Consider the following 7977-nt stretch of genomic DNA (forward strand, 5'->3'; position numbering starts at 1 on the left):
TTCTTGTTGTGTATTCTTGAAATGGTTAGTACATACCTTGTGTACAAATAGACCACGAGAACTTCTATACTTCTCTTTTTCTAGGTCATGTTTTATTCAAACGTTGTCTTCAGGTTAGTCATCTTTTAGACTTTGTCCACATGGACCTTTCCTTTATTTTCTATCTATTACTCTCTTACTTCCAGTTGTACTTGGAAGAATTATCTTGAGAGTTTGTGCAATCTTTTCTTGACATAATTCTTTTTAAAAGATATATTATCAATTTTGAGGAAATAAATATCTCTTATTTATGTTGTTACAAGATTGCACGACATTTATTACAATTACATTTGTTTACAACTACTACGATCCTTATTTCTTCCATCGAATAATCAGCTTCTTGATCTTGTTGCCCTTCATGTTTTCTCCTTCCTCGTTTCTTTTCGTCTTTCCTCAGCATCCATTTCTTTAGTATGAGCAAAGTAAGGATCTTGCATTGTTGAATAATATTCCTGTCCCTGAGGATTTTCTTTTGGATAAGTTATTATTTCTTTTCCTTTAGACACCATTGGTTTCTTGGATCTACTTGATACGTCTCCATACGTGTGCTGATTTGGAATAATATGGGCTAGCGGGATATTAGAATCAAACAAATCTGAATCTTCCTCCATTGCCGTTTGGTATGAATTTTCATCACTAGATATAGGAATTGGGAGAAAAGATGTTCCCATATAGCCTTTCCCTTTTCCGGATCGAAGCTTAATAGATTCTTCGCTAGATTGACGATCGGACATCTGTACGAGGTTATATTAGGGATAGGAGCGCGTTTTTCCTATCTTATCCTTACTTGTTATATTTTATTGGTATCAAATTTTTAATCATTCAATTATTTCTTTGATATCCTTACTTGGATACTAATGTTTATTATAAACTTATTTCTGATCGAAGCCTAGGTATGATTAAATACCTAATTCGCTAAGATCGATGGCTCTGATACCAACCTGTCACACCCGCACTTAGGGCCTAGGCGTGTGACCAATAGTTGGTACCTGTTTTGAAAATATATCAGAGTTTTAGCGGAATTCTTATAATAAAATATTAATTTACATTTTGAAACCTTTATTTATAATAAATATTAATTTAATTGAAAAGCTTCTCGGATAATAATTATCCGAGTGTTTGATTTATAAACCTCGTTTTTACAAATCATGTTTAAATATTGTTTTACAATATTTTAATATTTAAAAACTGAGCCATCTCTACCTTGCGATCATCTATCTTCTTGGATGGCTATAATTCCTTGCTACCTGTACTATCTTTTATTTCCTGTAATCATGGGGGGAAAATATGTCAGCGATATGCTGGTGAATCGTTGACTCTAAAAATATTTTATAAATCTTTCTTTGACTGACAAGATAGTTTTCATGAAACAATCTCAGCAGAAACGTCTATTATTTCTGGATTTGTACCACTGCCATACACACACAATTACGGTTCTCCGAGAGTTGACACCCATTGGAGAACTTTTACTATGACCTCTAGTCTGCGGCCACGTAGCCTTGACTGATAGACTAGATTGATTATGTTTGGATCCAGACACATGTGTACTCGGTCTGAGTTGTTTTTATTTTCTATGTTGTATTTTAATAGGGAACACGTAATCCCATAAATCTTTATTTGACTGTCTTTGTTTAAGATAAACAACCTGTTTATCTTGACTGATTGAAAAGGTTTAACGTATTCACCTGTGATTGTCTGTTCTGAATGATGTGGTGATCTCGTTTGAAAACCTTTGTGAATGAATGAATGAATGATTGACCGATTGTATGATTAACCTATAATAAAATAGGTTTATGTAAATACCCGGATCGTCTCTTAATCCGGCTACAGACCTTTAGTCTGGTTTTGACAGCTTAAACCTTGATTGATCTTTTATTTGAATAAAATATGTTTGATATGAATTCCTTCTCTTTATTTGCTAACCATGTGCTATGTTTCTTCTTCAAGAAGAAATGTCTATGATATGTTTCTTCTTTAAGAAGAAACGTCGTTTATCTATAACCTTTGTTTGTTAAGTCTTATGTTTCTTAAAAATAAAGAAACACTATCTTAACTATAACCTTAAGTTTCTCAACCATAAAGAAACTATATATTTACTATAATCTTTGTTTAGACCATTTTGTATTTCTTAATTATAAAGAAATTTTATTTAGTTGTTATACTTTGATCAAGGTCTAGGCTATACCCCCGACTAGGGTCTAAGCCTTTGGAATAATAATATTTTATTTGGGCAGAACCCATACCTTGCTTAGGTTATTATTTTCTAGATTCTCGGGCAGCACTTCGACGCTTGCACGTACTTTGAGAATCTTGATCAACAACTCCTCAGCACGCAAATCGAGGCAACATTCGGGAGTCGCCGGGTCATGCACGTACTTCGAGGCAGAATGTTGGGTCGTCTCGGGTCGACACGGTTTACGAGGTCGTCCGCGTTTCGAGGTCGGCACGCAAAACGAGGTGCGCCGGTCGTCGGGATTGTCGTTACGAACTTCGAGGTGTCGTCGGTATATGGTGCGGATTACGAGGTTATAGTTTTCGGGTCGGTGGCACGGAAATCAAGGTAGAGAGAGAAAGTTTCTAGAGAGAGAGTGTGGTGGTGTGATGGAAATGAGCCATGGGACGTCCTATTTATAGCTGAAATTTGGTTCCATCGCGGTACGCGATGGAACCTTTCTTTTTGGTCATCGCGTACCGCGATGACACACGTTTCTCAGAGAGTGCCACGTGTCGCCACGTGGCGGACACGTGTCACCGTCTTAACCACCCTCTGCCACATGTTGCCACGTGGAGGACACGTGTCATTTTCTAAGACATGATCTGCCACGTGTTGACACGTGACCTGCCACGTGTTACGTCGTCTGCCACGTGTCACCTCCGGGTGACACGTGTTGATGTGTCATCAGGGACCATCGCGTACCGCGATGGCCTCTTTGGCTATGCCCATCGCGTATCGCGATGGGTCAAAAATCTGGATTTTTTTTTATTTTTAATCCCCTTTAGTTTTGCTAACTTGCCATTTTTGGATCGAACTTTTGGGGATGTTACAATAATCAAGAACTTATATAAATAGATGCTATCACTAGATTTATTCTACATTTAGTTTTCCTAAGACTAATCACAATAACTCCTAAGATTCATGCACTCCTTAAAAGTTGTAACTATAAGGTTAAATGACGTTACTGAATACATCATAATGTACAATACCATGACCCATAAAGTTAAGGGCTCACACATGGAAATAAGTACTCTTTTCTAATGCATTTATACTAAAAGTTTTTATTATTACAATTTGTTGCCTTAAGTATCAACTATAACACTCATAAGTACAAAAGGAAAACGAGTATGTTGATTATCAACACATGTAAAAGAAAAGAATATGGCAGTGGAACATAAGATGTTATTAACTCACCACCATTAAAACCTTAAAGAGGATAATTCTAAGGTTCATAGACAAAATACAAGTATTGCTTCCAGCTTTAAGTTCTCTAAGGAGAAGTCTCGTTGTAAAAATATGTCATTATATTAGACATAAGTAACAAGGCTATCCATAATTCAAAAGAACATTTGGCTAAAACAGTAGTCGTATATTAATGATATTTAAGTATGCTAATCCTAATATTCCAATTAACATGATAGGCTGAGTCTAGTTCTATAAGTTTCTTTACTGATATCAACAAATAACTAACATGAGTGTTGGTGACAAAATTTAAATGTTAAGGCTATTATATTCATGAAAAACTGTCTTCTAGTTACATTTTATGATACCTTAAATATTATGGAGATCAATCAGAATTTAGTATCAATACTTAAGCTACATTATGACAGTTGTGAAGTTTGCATAGCCAACATAAAGTCACTCTTACCCTAAAATCTCATATTATGTGTTATCAGTGTCTGGATTGAAACATTTATAAAATAGAACTAGATGATACTACATGCTTTCACAACTTTTGTTATTATGCAATAAGAATTTAACAAAAGACAAATGAGACTTATAAAATTCATCCATTAAAACCAAATTTTATGAGAAATCATGACATGGTTGATAAGGGTGATTTTTTCATCTAATCTCATTCTTAGTGATTTTAATCATGTGTTAAATGCCATAAAAGATTACTTGGCTTAAGGAATAAGTATGGGTCCACCATAAGTTATATTTCACTGACATTCGTGGAACTTATTCAAACAGAATTTCAGACATAATTCTTTTATCATTTAAAAGGCTATTTACTTGTATCTAATCTGTCTTCTATGGTCAAAAGTCTTAAAGAGATCCATTCATATATACTTATTTTGATTTCTTATAAATATGTCCCTAATATTATTATGACATCTGGACGTTAATGAAATCAAATCAAGTCTAACATATATATGACAGATTCCCACATCACGCACATTATTGAAACTTCTCTTGTAGTTTTCCTAGAGATATTAAAAAATCAGTGGCAGCCTTAAGTGTCTCAATCACAAGACACTGCTCCATCACAACACTATTCTATCAAAACTTATCTCTTTAGAATTTACTACTACACTTACAAAAGTTTCATTGCTTCTTAAATATGGGGCATACTCCGATTTCTTACTAAAATAATCCTCACAAGAGAAACTACAACGACATACATCATTAACTTGTTTTTCTATTAGAATCTATTGGTCTTTAAATATTGACCCTAAGCATGCTAATTTCCTAAAGGTTTCTAAGGTCAGTGGGAGCAGTAAAAGTCCTTATAATGACATGTTAGAAGTACAAGAGGCGGGGGGAAGAAAACAATTAAATGTTACTTCAAATTTAACTCCAATTACACCTATTATACACCATACTGCACCAACTCTTACACACTTAGAATCCTAAAAAATGATAGCAACCTAACCAAGAGCTAATCCATAAAACCGAGACTTTTAAAATTACCCAATAATCAACTCAGGAGGCCATCTAAGTTTTAAAACCTACTAACATTGATGATTATGTAACCTCCATAACTAAAGTTAAAATGGATGTTGGAAAGCTTACTGATCAGACCTCTTTTAATTAAACCATTAATATCAATCAATCTTCTAAATGGAATAAAGCTATTATTAGCAAAATTGACTCCATAAGTCATAATAACATTTGAGATTTTGTTGAAACACATAAGGGTGTTCATAACTAAAATAAATCCTAACACAAATGTTAAGACACTAAGAAGAATGTTTGATTATTAAAAGTTATATTCAAGAGGGAATAAATCATTAAAGAATTTTCTTACCTATATTACAAAATATTTCTTTGAGGATCGTCATTGTTCAAGTAGCTTATAATAGTTAAGAGTTATATTAGATGAACATTAAAACAACTTTCCCTAACAATCGGCTTAAATAGTTATATGTTCATAAAACAACCTAAAAGTTTTAAACTGAAGGTCAAAGAACCGCAAAATGTGATGAAATCATTATTCAATTATTTTCATCAAAAACCAAGTGGATTAATGTACCTACTTCAATATGAGTGGGAGCAACTAAAAACAAACTTGTCCTTATATAGATGACATTCTCCTGATAAGTATATGTTACATATGTCAAAGCATTGTTCACACATACTTTGATATTATAGATCTCAGAGATATTCCTTACACGTGTAACATACAATACTGCTCTACTTTAGAGGATAATAGGATCACATAGATTATTTCCTTATGCTTCATTAAGTAGAAGCCTTATATAAGTTCAAGTCTATACTCGTTTAGATATTACTCAAAATTGCAACACACTAGATATGTCTAGTTAATGTGAAGCATCTAAAAGAGTACGAAGATATCTTTAAAGGAAACGAAAGACTATAATTTAAAAGAAGAAGTGAGAATTTGAACCGGTAGATTACTCTAAACTTTGTCATATTCAAAGATAAGAAAATGTTATTTTCGGGATATATTTTCATGGCAGTAGATAAATCTATCTCATGGAGGAGTAATAATGAACTGATAATAACAACCTAAGTCATAACGACATAATATGTTGATTAATTACAACCTTGTTGTCAATAAATGTTGTTGAATATTTATTAGGGGACTCATAAGTTTATTAAACTCCATATAAATTATATATTGAAGACTTATTGTGATAAAGTCAGCTACCATGTTTTCTCAAACGATAACAATTTGAGAGGTGCTACATTAAATTTTGATATGAAATTAATATTATTTTATGAACGAATTAAGGAATCCATATTTTCATATCGAATACATTCATGATATGCTTAAGGATCCTATAATTAAAGGTCTATTACCCAAAAGTATTATGAAAGCGCTTATAATCATGAGGGGTTTATTCATGACCATGCACAATTGCATATCGTACTATGAATGATTGACTATTAATTTTCCTCCTTAGTTTTGATTTTGTATGTTTGTTAATATGTTCTGCATGCATAATGACACATAGACAAATTATAATACAAATCAAATGTTTGAAGGGCTTACTTGAAAATTTTGATCATAACTACTTAAGTTTTAAATAAGGACTGCAGTATGATTAATGGGGGTCTTGAGCTGATGTTCAATTCAATAACTATATTTCTCTGCTCCAGTTTAAGTTTAAAGCTAAAATGAGTGTTAACTCCTGATCATGCTTATCTAATACTCATATAAATGATTACTCGGCCAAGTGGGAGAATGTAAGATTAAATATATAATTATATATATATTTATATATGGCCATTGTAATCATTTATATTATAATAGATCAAGATATTAACTATAACTTATTATATATTAGTTTGGTAATTGTTGGTGGGCCATATTACCTATAACTAACTAATAAAGGGTTTCCCCTTGGATGTATATAAAGAGAGATAAATATTAACATCATAACCTAATCACACACACATGATAATTTTGTGTGTCTCCTCTCTTCTAAACCGGATTCCTCTCAAGAACCCTTACACCATCTTTAACTATACATCCTAAAGGGGAACTCGATCAAGATGACAAACATGTCGATGACTTCATACTCTGCTGCGATTACTATTCTCCATGCTGTAACAGGTTCATAGTTTTAATATTTGTTATGTTTTCTATTACTTACATGAAGAACTGATCAACAGTTAAAGTTTACAAAAGATTTCATATCCATTAAACTATCATTTACATATACTTTTATCAAAAGATTTATCTGAGCCATCAGATCGCCTAACGGCTACTTCGTTCCTAAGCACCTATCCTTCGTTACCTGTAAAACAGTTTAAAAATACGTCAGCAACACATGCTGGTGAATAAGCAGACGCGTAATATATTTTAATTACTTAATTACCCCTCGAGACATAACTTAGGTCTCGGCCCATCGTGGCTTAAGAATAATCAAGTTAAAACTTAAACACAATTACAAACTTAATCTCAACTCGAAACCGCTCAACAAACACCGCAACGTTCGAGGTTACTTAACTACCATCAATATACACATGATTACCCTCTCTCGAACATAACTTAAGTCCGGCCCGTCATGGCGGAGGCATAACCAGGCGTGGCGCGGTATGCCCACCGTCAACCACATATGAAAGAATCCAGATAAACATACACGGCAACCTGAGGGTCAGCGATTACTTTTGTTCATAACGTTTTAGAGATACGTAATCTCATGTAATCAAATTAATTGACTCTATTAAACTAGTTATAAAAGTTTGGGGCGTATTCACCTTTTAAAATGACCAGCTTCACTTCACTGATCGAGTTGTCTTTGCTATCTCGGACCTATAGTACGAGTATAATCATTCGTTATTACTAGATCAATAATCTAGTTTTAGACCTTTAGTCCTTTTTGTATAAGCTTTACCCATATTTTCTTTTCGAACCTCTATTTCAAAATATCTTTCTTTATTATATATACTCAAACCTTTAGTGTGATCATTTAAATTTTCTAAACACTACGTTTCTTCTTCTCGAAGAAATGTATACTTTATTTCTTTAC

The sequence above is a fragment of the Bidens hawaiensis genome, unplaced genomic scaffold (genome assembly GCF_021521415.1).
Source record: "Bidens hawaiensis isolate Kalapana, Puna unplaced genomic scaffold, B.hawaiensis_p1.1 tig00003540_1, whole genome shotgun sequence".
Classification (NCBI taxonomy): Eukaryota; Viridiplantae; Streptophyta; class Magnoliopsida; order Asterales; family Asteraceae; genus Bidens; species Bidens hawaiensis.